General features: G+C 38.0%; 1 non-coding gene across 1 annotated transcript; it reads right to left on the bottom strand.

The window, feature by feature from the left end:
- Nucleotides 1-14,848: 14,848 nt before the first annotated feature.
- Nucleotides 14,849-14,955, bottom strand: LOC141602947 (small nucleolar RNA R71). The gene has a single exon (XR_012524849.1). It is a non-coding gene; the product is annotated as a small nucleolar RNA R71 (small nucleolar RNA).
- Nucleotides 14,956-26,097: the final 11,142 nt, after the last annotated feature.

Raw genomic sequence — 26,097 nt, 5'->3', positions numbered from 1 at the left:
CATTTTCTCCTTTCTCCAACCGAAAATTAAGAGACCAAAAACATTATTTTTGGGTCAATTTTATTCAAAATTAATATTGTTCTAGTATCAATAATATTAATTTTATTAAGAGGTTATCTTGGGTATTATTCCTTGGGAGGGATTCTATACTTGAATCCTTTGTTCATCCATATTAGGAGAGCTCAAGAACAAGTGAGTAGGAGAACTCACTTGTGCCCAAGAATCCGAAATTTCCAATGTAAGAATGACGATTTCTTCACTATATTTACTTATGTTTGCATGCATAAGATCTAATTAATTTTATGACTAAATTAAATGAAACATATATGAATATGTAGAGTATAATGAGATAAAGATTTCTAACAAGCGGTATCAAGAGCCTTAGGTAGTTTGCATGCAAATCGGTTATAGTTTTTCCGAGTTATACGATTAACATATAAAACTTATAAATTTGTGTTTATTATGATATATCACGAAATCAATTATGCATGTTAAAGTTTCTGGTCCTAAAATGTATTTAGGATATTTTGGTTAATTTATGGATTTTTATTGTTCATCTTATATTATAATGGCATTAAAATGTGATTTTATGATAAAAATGTCATTTTCGGACTATAATTAGCTAAACTTCGAATTTTCCAGTGGTTTTTGGATATGTTTTCACATATATTATTTTTAGATGACCTGTAAATTTTCATAATTTGTGGAGTTTTTATGCTCGAAATATGGATTTTTCATGATAAAATCGAATTTAAATGATAAAATAGGTTAACATGAGAAATATTTTGAATCTGGTTATATAAATTTAGTATGTTGTCACATGCACTTTTACAAGATGTGCGAAAAATAATAGGCTATAATGAAGTCTTTATGCATGATTTATGAATTTTTGATGAAAAATAGCATAAATAATGACTTTAATTAGTGAATAATTACTAAAACATACTTCATGACTAAGGAAAAACATCACATGTTGTATTTTATCACCTTTTTCAGATCTAAAAGTGAAAAGTTAATAAAAATAATTTTTCTCATATTTTTAAGATAATAATTGATAAATCCGATAAATCGCAACATTGTTTTTCCCGATAAATTTCGAAATTTTTAACCTAAGTTTTTGAACATTATGAGTGTCATGGTATTTTTTCAGAATGTTCATGAGTTTAAAATTTCAAATTTCAAATTTATTTGAAATTTTTTGTGATTTATTTGAAGTTTATGGCTTTATTTTGTAATTTTGAGTCCATTTATGAACAATTTTAAGAAATATATGTTAATTATTGTCAAATTGTTAGTGGAGACTAATTTTGAGTCCTAAGTAGGTTACGGTAATTAACTTGTGCATAAATATGATTTTATGTAATTTATTGTGATTTTAAAAGGTTGAATCACGCAAATCCGTAAAAACCGTTTAATATACGATAGTGGCTCCTTAAAGGCGATTTAGCATAAAATTGGGCATGTTCATACATATTATAATGCTGCATTTTATTTATGATTGTCATAATTTCATTTTATGTAATTTTTGAATTATGTAATTTTACTTAGTATGGCCTTAGTTTTTAATTGGTATTACCCGATATGTATGGGAATATCGATTCGGTTGTAATTTATTGTGATCTCGTATCACCGTTTTGTAATTTAATAGATTTTTTTATTTTAATTACAAATGTATAATAGGAAATTATGTAATTTGTTATGTAATTTATTTATTCCGGAGATCCTTGAAGACGGTGTCACTCGAGAAGGCGATCCATTAAAGACGGTGTTACCTCGAGATGCGTGTCAAAACCGAAGTTCAAGGGACCAATGGAGTTGGTTTCCGAATTTGTAATAGTTTATTAGATTTACTATTTTAGGAAGGCCATACTAGGATTTTTTTATGCTTTGCATTTTATTTATATGTCGCATGCATCGCCATAACTAAAACATGTATCATCTTTTAATCGAGTTTATCGACCGTGTCAATTATAATTATCGTAGTTCACCGCTTTAGTTCACTTAAAACGTGATAGATAATAAATTGACATGACCTCTCGCTAAAATAATCAATTGAGACATAGCCTTACCAAAAAGTAGAAACCATGAAAACCTATTTCGTGAGGGAGTGCACTCGGCCACACAGGGGTACAAACCTTGTTACGTAGGGGAAGTGGGTGATAAATGTCTATCCACCGAATTCATGTTGATGAGGGTTTCATCGGCCACACCGTGCCCAAGTTAATGTGGGTTTGGATCAAGGACACATTTATTCGAAATTTGGATTGAGCTCAACGGAAGTATTCGAGACCGTAGTCGCATGTGTTCCAGGCTATAGATAAATGTTAGAGTAATTTTTTCGACCAAGAGTTCTAAAAGTAGAATCGATTAAAGTTTTAATCCACCGAGTTATATTGATAAGGGATTCATCGGCCACACCGTGCCCAAGTTAATATGAATTTGGGTCTTGGAATCATTTATCAAGTTGGGTAAAGGTCACTAGATAAATGCAATAAAACTTGTTTAAATTAATTTTACGAGTATTATTATTTTGAAAACGACATATGTTTTATTCCTTCAAATTTTCGTTTTGTAGATCGCATCTATTTCTCATAACAAATGGCCACTCCAAACACCAACGCCACACCTCTCACTAATACTTCATGGCCCCGATCCTTCATGGATCGTTGTAAACTTGAAAAGAATGGGTAAATTTCTCCGATTGGGATGCCCAACTCAAATTAGCCGCCCAAGGTGACGACAAGCTTCGTTACCCTACCGAGGCCTCTTCACCCGAACCTAATTCTAGGCCGAGTGCCGCCACTAGGGAAGCATATGAGGCTTACCACAAGGAGTCCGCCGCAATGAAAAATGTGTTGATTTTTGCGATGGAGGCGGATCTCCAAAGGAAATCCTTTAAAATGGGCACCGCTAATGAAATTTATTTCAAGCTTGTGACATTGTTTTCACAAACTCCGAGGATCGTCCAATATGAGGCGGCCGCGGCATTCTTTGATTTCGACTTTAAGGAGGGCCAAAAGGTTAGCCCTCACGTGATCAAATTGATGGAGCTAGTCGAGACTTTGAAGATTCAAAAGGTTAAAATCCCCAAAGAGCTCATTGTAGATAGGATTCTACACTCCTTATCCAAAGTCAAGGCATATGTTTAATTCCGGGTGAATTTTAACATGCAAGACAAGGACGTGTCTCTTGAAGAATTGCACAAGTTACTTGTGCAAGCCGAAAGAGACATGGGGTTAAATGTCAACCCACCTAAGGATGTGCTTAACATAAGCACCAAGAGCAAGGGGAAGTTCAAAAAGAATGGGAAGAAGGGTAAGAAGCAAGCTCCCACTTTCACCAAGGCTAAGACTTTTGAAGCTAGCACTTCCAATACCAAGAAGGGTCCTCTTGACAAATGCCATTATTGTAATGGTGTTGGACATTGGAAGAGGAATTGTTCCAAGTATCTTGGTGACATCAAAGCTGGAAAGATCACTCCAGTAGGTAAATGACTATCCTTTCTTTTATGTTTCTAATTCAACTATGGTATTGTGATACAAAGTTGTGATAATGTATCCCCTTTTTATTGTAAATAGGGCCTCCACCAAGCAAGGACGAGGGAAAGGAAAAGCAAGCTTGAGAAACCATCAAAAAGCTAGGAGTAGCTTCCATGAAGCTTGGCTTTTTATTGTCTTATTTTAATTTATGTTTCGGATTTTTAGAACCTTTTGATTTCCGTGTTCGACATGGAAATGTTTGATCCTTTCTAAACAATTGTTGTATTTTGGATTATGGTGGCTTGGTTTGCAACCCAAGTCACCCGTTTTATCGTATTTTCGTGTTCTAAAAATTCGTCTTTATATATGCTTGCTCAAAGAAACATATGATCATCCACCTAAAGTGATCTAATAGACAACTATAATGATGGGATTCATTATATGTCCACAAGCTTAAGGCTTATGTATGATCAATTATAAAGTGATGTTGAGTGGATGAACTCCCTTAAAGGAATGTCAATCACCAAGTACACTTATCAAATCTAAAACAATTAGTCAACCTATGAGATAGTCCTCCTTATACTTCAAAATCATTATTTGTGTCTCATAAGCTATCTTTGGATCTCTAGTGTATTTATTCTAAAGATAGAGTGTGAGAAAAATGAAGACACAAGGAACACAAAGCAAAATTGTATACTTGTGTAAATGAGATCTACGCAAGAAAGAATGATTTGTATAGTGTATACCTATTTATATAGTGTACACGTATAGATGAGATCTATGTTCTCGAATGGATGATATCTTCATGACAAAAGAGACCAAGTGAAGTAATCAAAAGAATATTTTCTCAAGATAACTACACGAGGAGACCAAAAGAAAGCTTTGACTAAAGTTTTTGACTAAAGTAAAGTCTTAACAAGAGATTTGGCTAGTTTATGAAAGACTTTTTGTAATACTACGGTTTTATGAGTCTCTGGGTACTCTATCGAGTAGGCCTTACTCTGTCAAGTAAGGGTGTGTTGCGTTTTAAAATAGTTTCTGACCTGTTGGGTACTCGATCGAGTAACTAGGATACTCGATCGAGTAAGGGGGCACTCGATCGAGTACCTTAGCTACTCGATCGAGTAGCCGGTTTACGGGGAATGTTTTGACGGGTTTTGCTAATAACGCGAGTTTGATATAAAAGGTTTTCGTCAGTTTATTTAATCACTTTTAACCTTTCTAAACCCTTCAAAAGAAAAAGGAGTTACGTAGTTCTCTCTCGTCGCGTTGTTGGCAAATCCCCAAGGCTAGGAGTGTCGGATCATCTTGTTCTTTGCATCATAGTGTTCCTTGCGTCAAGGGTAAGATCTACATACCAATTTTATACTGTTTCTTTGAGTTTGTTTAAACCCTAATATGGGGAATTGGGGGTTTTGTTGTAGATAATGATTGGTAGTGGTTATGTGTATGTATGATAGGAGGAGGATTTGTAGAAGAGGCTTTTTGATACAAAATTGTTGAGACCGTCGATTGTTGTGCTTTCCGGGGGGATTTCCTACTCAGTATTAGTCCCATAATGGGATGATTGTTGATGTGTTGAGATTGATGGTTTGATATAGTAGTTGTATTGTGACAGTTGTGATTGTGATTGTGATCGTTGTCTATGGTTCTCGAGGCGTGTCCTCGGCTGAGTGAGGTTACTTGCGGGAGTGGCTTCACGCCCTAGTTTCGCCTTCTGTGGAACCCGCCACAGAAGGGATGTGCACATTAATGGACATGGTTATCGCTCATTATGAAGAGCGGGGATTTGGTGGGTACGGCTGCGGTCCCCCATCGGCGGTAATGGTCCAAAGGGACGATCGGTGATTGAGATTGTTGGAATTGGTGTGGTTGTGTGTGTGACGGTTAAGTCTGTCTGTTTTATCTTATTGTTGATATATATTGAATTGTGTGATTAGTACTGACCCCGTTTAAATGTTTTAAAAACTGTGGTGATCCATTCGGGGGTGGTGAGCAGTTATTGAGCAGGTATGATATGACCCGTATGGGATAGCTGGGATGAGTCATCACGTGGCATTTAGAAGTCTTCCGCTGTGTCTGACGATGTTTTATAGCTTTGATAGTTTTAGCAGTAGACCGTCTGAGAATCTTGTGTTTCTTTTTATCAGTTTGGATTTGCTATGTAATCACTTTAAACTTTATTTACTTTTAAAGTTGTTTCGTTATTGTCTTATGAATATCATGCCTCGGGTAACCGAGATGGTGGCATCCTTATACCTGAGTGGTTCTGGTAAGGCACTTGGAGTGTGGGGGTGTTACAAATGGTATCAGAGCGACGATCCTGAAACCTGTAACCAATGAACCCAATGAATATAGGGAGTCAATTAAAATGAACCCGGGGTAAAGGTTGTAGGAGCTAATGCAAAGACTTGGGAGACGTCCTAAAGTCGCGAACTCGCCCTACAATTTTGAACCGGTCACCATGGGATATGAGTCGGGATCACTATGTGTTTATCTTGTGAATTGTGTACCTATATGGTGATGTGTGGCATGAATCAGTGGATGTATGTATGTGGAGAATGGGGAATGTGTAGAAAAGATGGTGATAATGTGATTTCATATGTTGTTGATTGAAAGCATGTTGCATGATAGTTGGCTTACAATGTTGGTTGGAATTGTTAGAAAAGTGTATGAGAATGACGAGTAATATGTTGGAAAGGTTTGAATTGATTGAAAAAGATGGAGTAGCAATTGCATGAGAATATGAATTTTGTGATTATGAATATGTTTAGGTGACGAAGTGTATTTGTAATGTTGTTGTATAAGTAACATGGAAATAGGATTTGTAATGTATGAGAATGTTGTGTTACGAAAAGTTATAAAATTTAAAGTATGCGGTTAGTACATGACTAATGAGTTAAATAATATATGTGCATGATGGATGTTGTTGCTTGATTTTTGAAGATGGTAACATGAGATTAGCAATACTGGTTTTATGTGTACTGAGTCGTTTTGTCTACCTTGTTGTTGTTTAAGTCGTTTGGGAAGTAAAAATCAATAGTTGTGTTTTTGGTTTATAAAGAGGTTGTCTTTAAACTGTTATAACTTGAGATGCATAAATGATTTTGATGTGATTCCAATTGGAGCTGATAGCTTGTCCTTTTACGATTCTAACGATAGGTCACACGCCCAAAACGACCAAGAAATGAGTGAGTTATGACTGTTTTACGAAAACTGGACAGTGCTGAGAATTGGGGTACTCGATCGAGTATCCTTGGTACTCGATCGAGTAAGGGGGTACTCGATCGAGTACGTTAGTTACTCGATCGAGTAGCCCTGGTGATTTGTTTTACGTGCTTCTGATCTTCACCTACTCGATCGAGTAAGTCACTTACTTGATCGAGTGGCCTGTACTCGATCTAGTGACCCCTATTTTGGGTCATATGCTTATCTTTTAACATTCATTGCATATTATGTTTAATTTAGAGGTATTAATTTGCTTCTTTATGCACCGTTTTATATGTATGTTGATCATGATGCGTAAGTTACCCAATCTTATGATGTAAAGAGTGGCACCTATGATGAGTATGAGTTCGGTGGGGAGGACATGATTTATATGTGTTGTGATCGGTAGAGGAAAAAGAAAAGGAAGATTGGTAAGGCTTAATTGAGGCATAGGGCATGTTGTGTGAGACGAGATGAGTGACATGATTGTATGTTGAGTAATGAAAATGTAAGTGAATGTGGGCAAGGGATGACGTGAGTTTATGGAACGTGAGAATGAAAAGATTGAAATGAGGGACGCAAATGGCGGCAGCTTGAGACCTGTAAAGAATCATGGAGGAGGATGGTTAGGAGTTGTGTGGGTTAAGAATATACACAGTGAAAGTTCGTTTTAAAGGGGTTGAGAAGAGTAGTATATAGTGAACTTTGTGGAGACATGTCGCGAGGTGGATTTGTAGACAGTGAGTGAGTTTGGGAGATTTGGTTTATTAAGAGATGAAACTACTGTGTGATTTCCTTGGGCAATTAACAGTACAAAAGGAATTCTGATTGCTAGAGAGGTACAAAGGAGATGCAATTGTTTGGACAGTGAACGTTGATTTTATGGATACATTAGTGGCAAGTGTGAGTGATAGCATAGCAAGAGAAGATCCATGGTAAGAAAGAGCGAGGTGATATCGATATAAATAATGGGATTTGGGTTTTAGAGCGATGAGAAGGTAATTGGAGCACTAAAGAGTTAGGTAGAAGTAATAAGGAGTTGAACTATGAAATGGTATTGTTGAGTATAAAGAGAAAAGAAGGATAAAAGTAAGTTGAGAAAAATGTTCACCGGAGTTATGTGACATAAAAGTAAGGAATCGTCGAGATGTATGATACTCTTTTGTCAAGAGTAAGTAAGTTAATGGTTATACGAAGTGTCGTGACAACATGATTAATCATGAGTTTAGAGGAATTAAGGGAGTATGAAGTTGGTGGAGTATTTGCACGATACGAGATTTTTGGTGGAGAGTTAGATGATGATACAATTAAGGATAGTATTGGAAAGAATGTTGAGGTAATTTTGTTGATGGATTTGATGTTCGTTGTTTGGGATGTTAACCAAAGATAGGAAAGAAATCGTGATGTTTAGAGATGGGTGTAAGAGGTTTGATGTCCTGGACAAAGTGGTAGTGTTATGATTTGTGACTAGTGGTTAAGGGTGATGGTATATTAGAAAGGTAGAAATCCTAAAGAGGTTGATTTTGTAGAGACCAGATTGATATGTATGGTTGTGAGAGAGAGCATAAGATGTGGTTATATGAGGCGGTTGTTAGTAGTTGAGTATTAATGGTATGGTTATATTTGGCATGAGGTGATGGTTATGCGAATGAGAGAATGTGTTATGAGGGGCATACGAATTAAACTCGGGTGAGAGGTAACTTTTATCTGGTGGTAACTTACGTGATCAGGATTGACTGGTTGGATGTGATTACGGGTCTGTGATATATAAATGTTTGTGTGAGGTTTTGACCTCACAAGACGTGGTATGGTGTGATTATCATAATGTTGTTATTTGAATGTTCTGTAATGCATGTTGGGTACGCTAATCTAATTGAATGATATTCAAAAAGGTAATAATTTGAGTGATCTGGCATGACTGGTTATACTTGTATGTATTCATGATACATGTTAATCTGTGATATGGTAAGGGGATGATATTCACGAGGTTATTATCTGTTCAATTCATAAAATATGTTGTGTTATGATTTAGTAAAGTGGATTTGAGTAAGTTTTTCTTGTCGGAGAAGTTATTCTGAGTCAGTATTTATGGGAGTTGTATGCAGTTGCGATGACTATCGATGTGGTTGTGGTGCCTCGGGTGGTGATCCGGGCACGATATTTAGTGTTGAGATGCGGGTATTTTTTTTTTCGCACTGCGGTGTGGCTGTTGGTGGCGGTGTTGTGATGCCGTCACCGGTTGTGGTGGAGTAGGCGGGATGATTATGATTCGAGTTTCGAAAGTACATACCAGTCATACATAGATTGTTGTTTTGTTTGATGTTGCTTCCTGTGAGTTTCAGTTTGTACAGATAGACAGTTGTTTTGTTATCGATGTTTCTTACCAGTTAAGTTTTGGAATGAGGGTAGAGTATGATGATATGAAAGAGAGTTGTACATGTTTTCGTTGTTGTCATGGTATAGTTACATTCTGTTGATGGGACACAGTTGTGAGAAGTTGTTACAGTAATTTTGATCTTATTTTAAGATGAGGCATCGGTAGTCATAGTCATGGCAAGAAATTCGTAGAACATGTGTGGTAATGATCTGATATATGCAGGTGGTTCATAATCCTTTGTTGAGACAGTGAGTGTAGGGTATTGAATAATAAGTGTCATGTTAAGTTATGTATAAGTCTTGCAGTAATGAAAGAAAGGAACTTGAGGATCTAGTGTGAGTGTACGTAACAAGTGTGGATCGTGAGTTATGCTTTTGCCGATAAGCGTTTTAGATAGTTTATATAGAGAGGTGTGTCATGTTGCGGTAATAGGGAACAAGTGAAGTTTTGGGTTAAGCTAAGGATTTTGTGGTATAGGTTAGGTGGTGTGACGAGTGAAGTGAAGTATGAGAGTTGTTTAAGTAAGAGAGCCTTGAATGTGTCCATGGCGAGTGTTTAAATTATAGGTGGTTATCTTTGACATGCGGTGGTGATGAGGATAATGAAAAGATATATCTAGGATTTAGTATTAGCGAGTTACGCGGACGTAACATTTATCTTAAGAGGAGTAGGATGCGATAAAAGAGATTTTGATGGGTGTGCATATGGTAATATATTTGGAAGTTTGAGTCTTGATGTCGAATAAAAGGTTGATTCGTGTTGTGGTTAATTTGGTTAAAGGTCATGACCGTGCTTGTAGTAGTTTGATGTTTAGGAGTGTGAGAATATTTCACCAGTGTTGACAGTTGGATGATGATGTTTATGAGTGTTAGTAAACTTCGAGGACGAAGTTCCTTTTAAGGGTGGTAGAATGTAACATTCCGTTTGATGTCTATGAGTGTCTTGATTTTGGATTTGATAGTGGATGATACTATGGAGATAGCAGCGTTAGAGGATGGTAGTTGGTTATGTATGGAGTTGGTGTTGTGAGAGATATATATGTGGTGGATACGATATCGTGAGTCGTGTTAAGGAAGTAAACATAGTTGGTGGAGTGGGTGTTAAAAGTTCATGTTTTATGTTTGGCCGAGTTCTTGAGTTCTTAGTTATGTTGTGGTGTCTTGGTCGAGTTAGCATGGTTGTTTCATGTATGGGTTGAACTTCGGGGACGAAGTTCTTTTTAAGGAGGGAAGACTGTAATACTACGGTTTTATGAGTCTCTGGGTACTCTATCGAGTAGGCCTTACTCTGTCAAGTAAGGGTGTGTTGCGTTTTAAAATAGTTTCTGACCTGTTGGGTACTCGATCGAGTAACTAGGATACTCGATCGAGTAAGGGGGCACTCGATCGAGTACCTTAGCTACTCGATCGAGTAGCCGGTTTACGGGGAATGTTTTGACGGGTTTTGCTAATAACGCGAGTTTGATATAAAAGGTTTTCGTCAGTTTATTTAATCACTTTTAACCTTTCTAAACCCTTCAAAAGAAAAAGGAGTTACGTAGTTCTCTCTCGTCGCGTTGTTGGCAAATCCCCAAGGCTAGGAGTGTCGGATCATCTTGTTCTTTGCATCATAGTGTTCCTTGCGTCAAGGGTAAGATCTACATACCAATTTTATATTGTTTCTTTGAGTTTGTTTAAACCCTAATACGGGGAATTGGGGGTTTTGTTGTAGATAATGATTGGTAGTGGTTATGTGTATGTATGATAGGAGGAGGATTTGTAGAAGAGGCTTTTTGATACAAAATTGAGAGACCGTCGATTGTTGTGCTTTCCAGGTAGGATTTCCTACTCAGTATTAGTCCCATAATGGGATGATTGTTGATGTGTTGAGATTGATTTTTTGATATAGTAATTGTATTGTGACGGTTGTGATTGTGATTGTGATCGTTGTCTATGGTTCTCGAGGCGTGTCCTCGGGCCGAGTGAGGTCACTTGCGGGAGTGGCTTCACGCCCCAGCTTTCGCCTTCTATCATGGAACCCGCCACGTAAGGGATGTGCACATTAATGGACATGGTTATCGCTCATTATGAAGAGCGGGGATTTGGTGGGTACGGCCGCGGTCCCCCATCGGCGGGGCGGGTCCAAAGGGACGTCGGTGATTGAGATTGTTGGAATTGGTGTGGTTGTGTGTGTGACGGTTAAGTCGTTTTGTTTATCTTATTGTTGATATATATTGAATTGTGTGATTAGTACCGACCCGTTTAAATGTTTTAAAAACTCGTGGTGATCCATTCGGGGGTGGTGAGCATTATTGAGCAGTATGATATGACGCGTATGGGATAGCCGGGATGAGTCATCACGTGGCGCTTAGAAGTCTTCCGCCGTGTCGACGATGTTTTATAGCTTTGATAGTTTTAGCAAAGAGACCGTCCGAGAATCTTGTGTTTCTTTTTATCAGTTTGGATTTGCTATGTAATCACTTTAAACTTTATTTACTTTTAAAGTTGTTTCGTTATTGTCTTATGAATATCATGCCTCGGGTAACCGAGATGGTGGCATCCTTATACCTGAGTGGTCCTGGTAAGGCACTTGGAGTATGGGGGTGTTACACTTTTGACCAATTTACTTAAGAGCCTAAATGAAACAAAATTGCATCCTCGAAAATAAATGTGATTTATGACTATGCAAAGAAAGATATGCCAATATCTACAAAAGCTAAATTAATTGTTAACCACGCTAGTGTCATTACTTAACCTCATTATGAAAATGAAATGGTTAAACCTCCTTCCAGAAAAGAGTATTTTGAGAAGGACGTATATTAAATGAAATTCGCATTTAAATAATGACATTTGCTACGCATCATTTTAAAATAAATGAGTTAGAGATTAAAATCTCTTTCCATAAGTTTAAGATTGAAACCTTTTCAAAATAGGTATTTTGAAAGGATATGCTGGGAACATATATGGTTTGAATCTTAATAACTTGGCAAAGCAAATTGAATTATTTCGATTGAGTGGTCAATTACGAAACATGTGGGAGTTGGAAATTATCATTTGAAGACATGGAATTTAGTGGGAGCAATCATCTTGTAAAAATTTATAACTCATTACTCATTGAGAATGACGAGCTAATACTATCCTTCACAAAGATATATTTGAGTTTTCAATTCTGGATGAAAATGGACTATGATGAATCCAAACACATCATGAGATGTTGGATAAGTATTGAGATATACACATCAAATCAACGAGAAACGTAGGTTATTCATATCGATGAAAATGGAATTACCATAAACAGTCATGGTCATTCATTGAACCTAAGAATGGTTGATTACATGATTATAAGTTACTAATGTTTCCGCCATTAGAATAATCATGCACATGTCCAATAATGAATCTGATGTGACCATAATTAGCGCATATTTAGCCCCCGAATTAGCCTTGTTCCCATGCTTTTTAGTGCATATTTGGGTCATTTATTGTCTTTAGTTCTTGGTTTTGCATATTCTTTGAAATTTTGATCCCTTGGTAGGAAAGGAGTAAGAATCTTGCATTTTCATGGCAAAACGAGACTAAATTGATTGAATTAAATGACCAAGCATCAAGGAGAGACAAGATTAGAAGGCCTTTGTACATATTATAGTAGTTGGGCAATGACGCGAAAGGATCCTTGCATCCCCGAGGAAATCCCCAAGGATTTTATGAAGGAAAGGAAGAAAAGAAGAAAGAAGTGAAGCTGTCCAGCAATCCGTGCGGATTGACTGGAAGACGCCCGTCCTCCACAGCACAATCCGTGCGTCTTCCTTCAAAGACGCCCGGGCAACAGCCACCAGAAGACGGCCGTCTTCTCCCAAAGACGCCCGTGCCCAGACCCAGAATCCGCCCGTCCCGAGCCTAAGACGCACGGATTCCAGTCCAGCACAATTTCGTCTTCTTCACGCATCCGTGAAAGATGCCCTTCATTCGAAAAATACCGGCGTTTCCCTACTCAAATCTAAAAAGTGTAATTACTAGTTTAGCCCTTAGTTAACCCTAATGCATCCTCCTAATTTCCACTATAAATACCCCATTAGTCTAATTAGAAGAGCATGTTCTTCTTATCAATTCTTAGAGTAGTTAATATCAATCAAATCTCTCTTTAGTTTTGTAATCAACAATTAATCAAGTTCTAATACAAGTTTTATTTCCTTAATCTCTCTTTTGTTCATCCTTTATTTTGGGTAATTGAAGATTATTTGGGTTATTATTGGGAGATTGACAACCTCTCAATCAAGCATCAAGTACTTCTTTTATTCTTTGCTTTATTATTGGAATCATTAATAGGTATAATTCTCTTAATCCCTTTTTAATTATTGTTAATTACTTTCATTTGTTCATCATGTTTCATTTTGTTGGTATGATTGACAACCTTGCTAGCATGATCAACATGATAATGAGTGAGTAGTGACCTAGCTAGGGTTAATGGGTAATTAGGGGAAACCAACATGGGGAATGATTCATGCTTAAATTAATATGCTTTCATGGTTTATTTGCTTGCTTGTTTTGATCTCAACTCATGCACATATTATGTTTGATGAAATGTGAGCCTATGAATCCTTGCATTTTTTACCCATCACCTATCTTTTCAATGAGACTTGTAAGACATAAACCAACTCGAGCCTCATTAGACCATGCATGTTGTTGAGTAGGGAAGATTAAGTCGACTTGTAGGTGTTGTACAATCTAATCGATTCGGCTCCGGGACCCAAACTTTCCTAGGATTGTAAGATATAACCCAACTCAATCCATCACAACAATAATTGCTTGCTTATAATTTGAAAACATGTTTGTATGATCAATTCCCATGATTCCCCTATGACCCCATGATACCCTAGTGCTTTCTATCAATTGTTTACAACCCTTTTAATTCATCTTGCTTGTTTACTTTCATTGCTATTTAGTTTAGTGACCTTCTACATCAACCCAAATTGTGACACCCCTAAGACACCACTAGTTGCAATAGAAATCTCATCTCAATTCCCGTCCCTTGGGATCCGACCTTTACTTGCCTCTTTACTAATTGTAGAGTTATTTGTGAAGCTATAAATTGTGTTTGATTGGATGTGTTACGACCAACTCTTGTCCATATCAAAATACCAACTCTTGTCCATTAGTTGTGTCTTTTTTTGCCTTGGGGAAGTAAAACTCCTTAAGGTTTGTTCTAATTGTTTTCGAGTTGTTTGATATTTTGCATGTCTAGAAGGTCACAAGGTGATTTGTTACCTTTTGATCGTGAAATTGAAAGAACTTTGACAATCAATAGAAGACTTGCTAGAAGAAATTTGAGAGGTATTAGTGAGGTTGTAGATATTCAACCAACTATTGAGTTCATCAACCCTTTTGCAAGAGAAGGTGAGGAGAACCCAACACAAAATCAACCACAAAATCAACCCACAATGCCTAAGTTTTCATCACATTCCGTTCCCACCGAGGAGAACCTACCCAATAGTACTCCCACACCACAACATCTAACCGGAAATTTCATTGCCAAATCCGCATTTATCCAATTAGTTGAAAGAAGCCAATTTGGGGGGATGCCTAGTGAAGACCCTCATTCTCATATGGAGGCTTTTTGTGACTATTGTGATGCGATTTCTCAAACCGGTGTAACTCAAGACCAAATTCGATGGGTCTTATTTCCTTTTTCTCTAATTGGCACCGCGAAACAATTGTTGAAGGGCCTTGATAAGGCTACTCTCGGAATTGATTCTTGGAAGAAGTTTGCTCTAGCTTTCTACAAAAAGTTCTATCCACCGGAAAAGACTAACATGCTAAGAGCTCAAATTACGGGTTTTAAGCAAAGGGATGAAGAATCTTTGTATGAAGCTTGGGAGCGATTGAAGGGAATTTGTCGCTCATGTCCTCACCATGGACTTAGCGAGTGGTTCTTGGTACAACAATTTTGGAACGGTCTTTATGAAGATTCAGGAAATATCCTTAATATGGGATCGAATGGGATGTTCACCGAGGTTGATGACAACCAAACTTGGAGAAAAATTGAAGAGATGGCAATCCATAACTCACAATATAGTAGGCCTCGCAAGGCTACAAGGGGAGGAAAGCACGAAGTAGACGCCGTTACTCAATTAGGTGCTCAACTTAGCTCCCATATCGATACTATCAACTTGAAGTTTGAGAAAGCAATGGCTAGACTTGAAGAAGTCTCAAAATCACCAAAGCATCATGTTAATACCATGACGGCATCTTCATCAATCCCAAGTGGGACATGTGAGAATTGTGGAACTTTGGGACATGACCAAGGTGAATGTAGGGGAACAAATGAACAAGTGAATGCTTTCCAAGAATACAAGAGTGGTACCCCTTATTCCAACGATTACAATGAAAACACCAAATTCCATCCAAATCTCTCATACAAAAGCCAAAATGTTCAAAATCCTCAAACAACATACACCCCACCACCCATGAGAAACCAAAGTCAAAGACCCTTTTACAATCAAAACCAAGGTTACCAAAATCAATACAATCAACAAAATGACCAAGGCTTTGATGTTAAAAAAGCGGTCCTTCAAATGCAAAAGAATCAACAAGAGTTTTTCACTCAAATGCAAAAAGATAGTCAAGCAAAGAAAACCACCATCAACAACATCCTAGCTCACACCAAAATGTTGGAAACCCAATTGACTCAACTAGCATCTTCAAGCTCACAAAGACAAAAGGGGCAATTACCACCTCAAAGTAATCCCCCAAGACATGAAACGGTTAGTGCCATTCACTTGAGAAGTGGTAAAAGGTATGAAGCACCGAGGAAGCAAGTTGAGGATGAAGTTGTGGAAGCTAGTGACAAGGAAGAAATTGTGCAAAACTCATAGGATGGAGAACCATCAAAAGAAGAGATTTCAAAGAAAAATGAAGACAAGGTCAAGGAGAAGGAGCCCATTGTGATTAGACTTCCTTTTCCAAGTTGTCAAGCCAAGCCCAAATTTGATGACCAACTTGGAAAGTTTATTGAAATTGTGAAGAATTTGGAAGTCTCGATTCCTTTCACGGAATTAATCAATCACGTGCCGGCCTATGCGAAATACATGAAAGACATCCTCACAAAGAAGAAGTCGATCCAGAAACTTGAGACTATCGCCTTCACTAAGGTGAGTAGTGCAATACTTCAAGAGAGTTCACCTCCAAAACTCAAGGATGCGGGAAGCTTCTCAATACCGTGTACCATTGGCGACATCACAATCAACAAAGCCTTATTTGATCTAGGGGCTAGTGTGAGTGTTATGCCGTACTCGGTGAGTAAAAGGTTGGGGATGGGAGAGCTTAAATGCACCAATATCACACTCCAAATGGCCGATAGATCGACGAAGACACCATTAGGGATATGGGAAGATGTTCCCGTACGAATTTGGAAATTTTTCATCCCGGTGGACTTTGTCATTGTTGACATGGAAGAAGACTCCAACATTCCAATCATCCTAGGAAGACCTTTCTTACACACCGCGGGTGCGGTGATTGATGTAAAACATGGTGAGCTCACTCTAGAAGTGGGAGATGAGAGTATAACCTTTAATCTTGACAAGACTATGAGAGCTCCACGTTTTCATGAACCATGTTTCATGATTGATCATTATAGCCGGAAGGATGATAGGAAGAAGTCGGAACTCCAATGGAAGAAGAAAATTGAAGATGCTCCATTGAAAGAGCAAGTGAATTGTATCAAATAGAGCTTGCAAAGCTCATCAAAGTCAAGCAAAGAAGAAGAGGATGGCCTCATTGGCCAAGACAAGAAATTGGGAGAGTTGTCTCCATCAAATCAAGAGATTTTTAATGATCAACTTAATGAAGTTTAGGGTCTTTGGGACGACGAGTTTGAAGGGATTTTTAATCCCTACATTGGTAATGCCATTGATCAAGACCGACAACAAGGGCAATGGTCTATTGAAGATCTTTATCACGATAATGAACAAGCTTTTGATTATTTCTTCAAGGTGTTGAGCAACATCAACAACACCTTGAACATGCCCCCATGACATCTCATCAAGAATGAGAGTTTGGTGGAGTCCTCCCTAAACCACCATTTGTAAATATTTCTAACTCCCTAACTTGCATTTTAATTCTTGAATTGCATTTTTGTTATTTTTGGATTTTTATACTTTGATCAAGATAATTGTCATGTATGAGAGAAGTGAGGGAGGGACTAATGACTTCAATTGATGTGTAGTGCTTTAGCTTAGTGTGGGGATAGCAATTGCCTAGGCTATTCATGCCTTAGTAGTGCCCCCACAATGAAGAACCCGAGATTTTGAAGAATGGAAGAATGACAAGGGATATGCATAGTACACGGATGGAACTGAATCCGGGTAGAAGGGGTAGAATCCGAGCGGATTCAGGAGAATCCGCCCGTCTTCAGACAATCCGGGCATATTGGGTAGAAGACGCCCGTCCTTTTTGAGCTGAACTTTTGAAATTTTTGACTGTAAGCAAATCCGGGCGTCCTGATACAGAATCCGCCCGTCTTCAGAATGTCACCCGTCTTCACTGAAAGACGCCCGTCTTTTTGGCTGAGGAAAACAAGAAAAATCCCTGTAAAGGAATCCGCCCGTCTTCTCTGAAAGACGCCCGTCCCACATTTTCAAATCCGCCCGTCTTTAGGCGAGATTTCTGAAACCCAGAACAGGCAGAATCCGGGCGTCCCAAAGGAAAGCCGCCCGTCTTCCCCCTGTATTTCGAATTTTTCGGGGTGTTTATAAACCCCTCCGACATTCATTTCTTCATTCATTCACTCAAAACACTACCAAAACCCTCAAAACCCTCATCCTCTCCATCACAAAAACAAGATTCCCCAACAACATTCACCAAAATCAAATCAAAACATCCTTTTAACAACAAATCAATCACTCCTCTTTCAATAAAAATCAAAACCAAGCACAAAATCTTCAACCTTTGAGTCGATTTTTGAATTCATAAAGGCAAAGCCTTTCATCTTTGAATCGATTTGGGTACACTACAAATTGAATATTTTTCACTCTTTTCTTGGTTTATTCATCAATGGCAAGGACTAAGGGAGCAACAAAAGCAACAAAGGCAAAGGCACCAAAGGCAAAGACTCTCTCATCAAGGCAAAAGAGTCTTCAAGCAAAGAAAGCATTGGCTATGGTGGTAGCTAGCCCAAACTTGGAAGTGCAACAACAACAACCTCCCATGGGAGCAACAACATCTACTACTCTGGAAATTGATCAACTTTCGAACTATCCGGAGGTAATTTTTATTTCCAAATCCCATAGGGACACTTTTGCCAAGTATGCTAGAAAAGCATTTTTATCCACCAAGTTTATTTGTGAAGAAGCCTTAGATAATTTGGTTGTCCTTGAGCAAACTAGAGCCTTCTTTAAAGCCATGGGGTTGGAAAAATTGTTTGAGTCAAAAGAATTGACATACCCCTCCCTTACCTTAGAATTTTTGAGTTCTTTGAAAGTTAACAAGGTTGAGACCATGGAAAACATCGAGTTCCGCCTAGCTAATGTTAGTAGGCGCATCTCCTTTAAGGAAATAGGTGAAGCTTTGGGTCTTGATGATTCACCGAGTTATTTTAAGAATGTTGGCAAATATGACCCCGCTCCTCTTTGGGAGGCGATTTCCGGAAGCAAATTTGAAAGCTTTCATGCTAGTCGTGCTCTATTAGTCCACCATCCGGGCATTAGAGTATGGCACAAGGTCATAGGAAACACCATCATTGCAAGAAAAGACACCAACCATTTCACCAAACTTGATTTTGTTCTTCTTGAGTCGGATTTGAACATTGGAAGGGAACACACCAAGCCTTTCAACTCTCTAAGGCTTTTGGTGGATAGATGGCTAAACATTGATTGTGGGAAGCAAGGCACTACCGTTATTGTGAATGGCGGTCTAGTCACTATTCCAGCTAAATACTTTGATCCGAACTTCAACAAAGATAACAAGTATGTAGCAAAGAAGGGTGGTCATATCATTGATATTGATACGATGATAAACAAGTACAAGTGGGTCTCTCAAAACCCTCTTGACACCAAGTATGGATGGCTCACAAATGAGGCTAGATCTTTTACTTTGCCTTCGAAGATTTGTCGTTTAAGTGTCCACCGGACCAATTATCTCCTTCCCCTTTCAAAAGAGGCCGAGTACATTATCCAACAACAAAAGGGTGAAATTGAAATACCCTCCTCTTCCATTGTCACACCAACCTATCCTTTCAAGTACCAAGAGTTCAAGCCCGAAGGTGTTGAAGCAAGAAATGATTATGTGACTCTTCTTATGCAAGAGATGCACAAGCAAGCCTTCGAGGACCGGAAAGATGCTTACTTAGCTCAATATCTCCCCCTCCTACACTTAGCTAGGCAAGGACTACTTGACCCTTCATGTCCTTTGCCTAGTTGGGCGGATAGAGAAGTCTTCTTTCCGAGTGCATCTAGGGGTGAGATTCCGGGTGACAATGAGGTTGTTGGTGATGAAGATGTTGATGATAACATTAATGAAGAAGCTAGTGAAGAAGGAGAAGAAGATGATGAGCAAGGTGAAGAAGAAAGTGAAGAGGGAAGTGGCGATGAGTCAACTTCTAATGAGGAAGATGATGATAGTGATGATATGATAGAAGATTAGCAAGCTTTGGAGGCTCCTACCCTCTTGAGGTTTGTTCTACTTCTCTCTTTGTTTTAATTATTAATCTTGATCATTGTTGGAGTAGTCCTAGCACCATAGAGGACTCACACCTCGGCCCCATTGAGGTGTTCTCATTTTATTGTTCCCATCTTTCAAAATCCAAAATGACAAATTAGTTTCATGCATTGCATCGTGTGTGCATGAACTACACCCATCCTTAGGACATTAGCAATAGTGTCTAGCTCGGTTTGGGGAAGTCAATTCATACACAACGGGAGGTAATCTAAATTATCCTCTCCGTCATAAACAAAAACCATGCATCATGTAGTGTAGATTAGTGTAGCTTGCATTTAGTGTAGAAATCATGCATCATATTTGCATAATTTCCCATCATTTTGGCCATTGAGGACAATGCCCATATTAGTGTGGGGATGGGGAATTCTAACTTGACTTTTATTCAAAAATCCAAAAAAATTGAAAAATTTCGAAAAACCATAAAAATTTGAAAATTGAAAACCAAAAACAAGTTTATTTCTTTTGTAGTGTAGTCTTGTATATATTATTGTATATATTGTGTTTGTTCTATCCTTGTTCACATTTATCGACTACGCCACATCCGAGACATGAGGATATTGAAGACCGCATGGTATGATCTTTCCAATCTCCTTTTTCCTCTTTATGTTAATGACTATGTGGCTTTATTTTGTTTGATGCGGTATAACAATGTGAACTTAGGACTTGCATTTAGTTTATATGTCATATTAGTTGGTAGAATCACTTGCATTAGAATGTATATAATAGTTGCATCATGGCATATAGTTGCATTTAGGTAAAATGTTTTGAAAAGTGCCTAATTGGGAAATTTGACAAGAGCAACTAAGCCATTACAAATACTTTTTCAACTTAAGACTTTGCCTACTAGAATGGTTGTAAAACACCCTAGATTGTGTCATACTAGTGTCTTTTGACCCATGACCCAAAGCCTAGTCAAGGGTTTGCATGTGAGTCACCTATCCAACCCCGTGATGCGATGTGGACTTGGTTAACTTGTCTAGGTGACCTTGATTGACCTTGTGGTAAGGCAACCGAAAAATACTTTCTATCAATAAGTTTGAAGTGCTCATTTCGAAAATTTTGTTATGTGGAAGTAATTTATTGCTAAGGAAACCTCAATTGTTATGAAATGTTGAAATGTTGAGAAATTTTAATCGTTTTGATGGAGGCGTACCACTTCGATGTGCTTTGGAGAGGGATCCATTGAATTGGGCCCCCACACGGTTGTGAATTCAACCGCCCAGAGACAGAGTGACTATCACTCCGAAAAGCTATTGTCTCGAGGTTAACCGGTTGCCTAATAAGCGATTGGCGAAAACAAAGGAAATTAGCCCGGAAGGGACAAACCCCATCTTAAATTTTTGAAGTGTTAAAGTTAAATGAGGCCAATTTTTGAATACTAGTCATATCCACCCTTGTTTACAACGATTTGAGCATTTCATTCCCAAAAAGCCTTTTTGTCAAGCCACTTTGTCGAGCTTGGGACGATCCATGACCTTTACTTTTGTAGAGAATTCGAGACTTGTCATGTCATATGCTACTAGCATCATAGGGATCATCATTCCACCACCATCCGATCGCTCTTGACGAAAGCATTTGGAAATTGAGGACAAAAGTAGTCTAGTTTAACACCATTTGGAGGTGATTTAGTGCCATCCTCTTAGCCTTAGTAATTTGTTGAACTAGTATTTGTGAAGGATTATATGCTCTTAAATTTGTTCCTCTTTAGTGCCTCCGCCACTTGATGAGGATGTGGCTATTCTTTTTGTGGATGCATCCATTATTTGATTTTGTGTGCTTAATGTTTGGATGTGTCGCCATTTTGGCAAGACCCACCTTGCCTTGCAAGAAGGCATCCTACCTCATGGTTGTCTTGTTGTGAGTTGAAGGGGCTGAGTGAGACCCGCTAATTGTCTCATATCGGCTATGTTATTAGGTTAGTTTAAATAATGGTCCTAGTCTTTGTCACCTCTTTACTCGGGACGAGCAAAGGTTCGGTTTGGGGATATTTGATGTGACCATAATTAGCGCATATTTAGCCCCCGAATTAGCCTTGTTCCCATGCTTTTTAGTGCATATTTGGGTCATTTATTGTCTTTAGTTCTTGGTTTTGCATATTCTTTGAGATTTTGAACCCTTGGTAGGAAAGGAGTAAGAATCTTGCATTTTCATGGCAAAACGAGACTAAATTGATTGAATTCAATGACCAAGCATCAAGAGAGACAAGATTAGAAGGCCTTTGTACATATTATAGTAGTTGGGCAATGACGCGAAAGGATCCTTGCATCCCCGAGGAAATCCCCAAGGATTTTATGAAGGAAAGGAAGAAAAGAAGAAAGAAGTGAAGCTGTCCAGCAATCCGTGCGGATTGACTGGAAGACGCCCGTCCTCCACAGCACAATCCGTGCGTCTTCCTTCAAAGACGCCCGGGTAGCAGCCACCAGAAGACGGCCGTCTTCTCCCAAAGACGCCCGTGCCCAGACCCAGAATCCGCCCGTCCTGAGCCTAAGACGCACGGATTCCACCCAAAGACAATTTCGTCTTCTTCAAGCCTCCGTGAAAGATGCCCTTCCTTCGAAAAATACCGGCGTTTCCCTGCTCAAATCTAAAAAGTGTAATTACTAGTTTAGCCCTTAGTTAACCCTAATGCATCCTCCTAATTTCCACTATAAATACCCCATTAGTCTAATTAGAAGAGCATGTTCTTCTTATCAATTCTTAGAGTAGTTAATATCAATCAAATCTCTCTTTAGTTTTGTAATCAACAATTAATCAAGTTCTAATACAAGTTTTATTTCCTTAATCTCTCTTTTGTTCATCCTTTATTTTGGGTAATTGAAGATTATTTGGGTTATTATTGGGAGATTGACAACCTCTCAATCAAGCATCAAGTACTTCTTTTATTCTTTGCTTTATTATTGGAATCATTAATATGTATTATTCTCTTAATCCCTTTTTAATTATTGTTAATTACTTTCATTTGTTCATCATGTTTCATTTTGTTGGTATGATTGACAACCTTGCTAGCATGATCAACATGATAATGAGTGAGTAGTGACCTAGCTAGGGTTAATGGGTAATTAGGGGAAACCAACATGGGGAATGATTCATGCTTAAATTAATATGCTTTCATGGTTTATTTGCTTGCTTGTTTTGATCTCAACTCATGCACATATTATGTTTGATGAAATGTGAGCCTATGAATCCTTGCATTTTTTACCCATCACCTATCTTTTCAATGAGACTTGTAAGACATAAACCAACTCGAGCCTCATTAGACCATGCATGTTGTTGAGTAGGGAAGATTAAGTCGACTTGTAGGTGTTGTACAATCTAATCGATTCGGCTCCGGGACCCAAACTTTCCTAGGATTGTAAGATATAACCCAACTCAATCCATCACAACAATAATTGCTTGCTTATAATTTGAGAACATGTTTGTATGATCAATTCCCATGATTCCCCTATGACCCCATGATACCCTAGTGCTTTTTATCAATTGTTTACAACCTTTTTAATTCATCTTGCTTGTTTACATCAATTGTTTACAACCTTCTATTGTTTACAACCTTTTTAATTCATCAATTGTTTACAACCTTCTACATCAACCCAAATTGTGACACCCCTAAGACACCACTAATTGCAATAGAAATCTCATCTCAATTCCCGTCCCTTGGGATCCGACCTTTACTTGCCTCTTTACTAATTGTAGAGTTATTTGTGAAGCTATAAATTGTGTTTGATTGGATGTGTGACGACCAACTCTTGTCCATATCAGAATCATATGCAGAAGAGCATGATGGATCATTGGCAAGCCATAGAAGAATCGTCATGAAATCTCGAAGAGAACCAATGAGCAATTTCAGTGTTGGACAGAACACTCTGTTATGTGTCAAGAGGTTGCACATATTGAAGTTCAAACACGCGTAAGGATTTATGAAAATCGTAAGCTTTTCAAGCTAAAAGGAGAAATAAGATGTTTGGAAAGATACTTAGTTAAAGTAAGAAGATACTCAAAACTAATATTTTCTGATATGCTAGGACTTATGAGAAGTGCTAAGCTAATCATCTTGTCAATTGTTGCAAGACCCTGCAAAACACATACCTAGTGCATTACGAAATGGTAGAACACTTGATCAGTGCAAGTTAAATAATCCACCACAAATTAGTTGGTTATGTGATAAACAACAAGAAAGTTCTTTCAAGATAAAGAACCCAAACTTAGGTTAGGAACCTATATGTGTACTTGGTAAGGTTCATGCCATTAGAGATAACATGAATATAAAGGATAATGCAATATAATAAGTTTGAACACATGGACACATGGTATGTTAAACTTCTATTGCAATCGACTAGTGTTTACACACTTACGATATACATCACAAGGTTGTAATATGTTATTGACTACCCGAATGTGAAGTCGACGTTTGTCGTTTGAGTTATTATTAACTCACCTTATACTTTGTTACATCGGTAATGATTGACTGACTAGAGTTTGACATTACTGTCGTGCGACGGTGGTGATCAGTTGATCCCCTTAGGTCATACCTAAAGGGTAACACTCTTAATTGATTATTTAATTAATCGTATGACGATACGGGTTAATTAAATTACTTAAAATTGATGGACGATTTTGGAAGTAATATTAACGTATCTCATTATAATTTGATTAAATAAGATACGGTCTAAGTAATCGAATTGTTTTATTACTTAGATAAAATTATTGTTTAAGGAAACAATTGCATTTGAATGAATAATTTATTATAAGTACAAGATGTTGTGATTTATAATTGGTAAATTATTTTGGTACAAGTAATTACGAATTACTAAGTCGATTTTGTATATGACGTATTTTATTAATACGTTGATTTTTAATATGTTAAAAATGCATAACAATTTTACATGACTTGTGACATGTGACAAATTGACAAATTGACAAAGATAAAATGGAATCCATTTTATCTTAAATGGACCGAAATATGGGGTGATTTAGGATAAATATTGTGTTGATTAATTAAGTGGAAAACATAATCATTTTACCTAAACCTAGCCATGCATACCTAGTGCCTCTTGTGAAGAACACCTTGCTCATGCATTGGCCATCACCACCCCTCCCCCTACCCGGTTTTGTCATAGAAAAAAGCCATGGGTTTTTCTCTATAATTTACCTAATATACTACTTCAATAGTTAGTGCATTATTCATTTATACAACATCAAAAATATAGATTTTTAGAGAGATAAAATTACTTTATTTTCTCCCTTCTCTCAACCGAATATTAAGAGACCAAAAACATTATTTTTGGGTCAATTTTATTCAAAATTAATATTGTTCTAGTATCAATAATATTAATTTTATTAAGAGGTTATCTTGGGTATTATTCCTTGGGAGGGATTCTATACTTGAATCCTTTGTTCATCCATATTAGGAGAGCTCAAGAACAAGTGAGTAGGAGAACTCACTTGTGCCCAATAATACGAAATTTCCAATGTAAGAATGACGATTTCTTCACTATATTTACTTATGTTTGCATGCATAAGATCTAATTAATTTTATGACTAAATTAAATGAAACATATATGAATATGTAGAGTATAATGAGATAAAGATTACTAACAGAAGGAGGGGTCAACATGGTATGGTAGCATTACCCTTGTGCATGTTGTTGAGCAAATGGAGCACGGGTGGGATCCATCGTGCTTGGTGCTTGGCGAGATCATCCAAGCTTTGGACAAGAAGGGTTCTTGTGGAGAAGCTCCTTCGTTTGGATCTTCAAGGATCCTCCAAGTATGGCTTATGGAGATGGAAAGGTATGTTGAGCCTCCGGTTGATGTATCCTCTTACTCCTTTCGTCACCTTACTATGAGAAAGAATTTGTATTCGGATAGCTTTGCATCCACCGAGGCTTATTGGACCTCGAAATTGGTGGAGGAGGGTGGTCCTCATATCCGTTGGGCGGTGCCGTGGTGACACTTGAGGTCCTTTACGGGGTTGCCTGCTCCGGCCGCTTGTTCTTGCTCTTTGATAGTGGTGGGCTTGAAGGTTGCTTCTTTCATTTATCCCGAAAGGCTTATGAGGCAAATGGACCGCCAACAAAAGGTGCCCGCTCAAGATACTCTCGTCCAAGAGAGTGTTTTTCGAAACTCCAAGCTTGTAGAGATTTTCGAGAGGTGGTGGGCCACTCGGCCTACTTGGGAGGTACCAAACCCCGCTTCAACGACATGGGTGACTCCCGCTTATGTCAAGTGGGCAAGGGCTCAAACCTTGGAAGAAAGGTCCAAGTTCCGCAAAGACGAAGTCATTGACTTGAAGTATAGGGAGGTTGGCAAGGCCAACCGTGCCTTATTTGACGACTTTGCCGATGATGTTAGCC

This window comes from Silene latifolia, chromosome 9 (assembly GCF_048544455.1).
Source record: "Silene latifolia isolate original U9 population chromosome 9, ASM4854445v1, whole genome shotgun sequence".
Lineage (NCBI taxonomy): Eukaryota > Viridiplantae > Streptophyta > Magnoliopsida > Caryophyllales > Caryophyllaceae > Silene > Silene latifolia.
The sequence above is the reverse complement of the archived record's forward strand: the minus strand, read 5'-3'. Positions and strand labels throughout refer to the sequence as shown.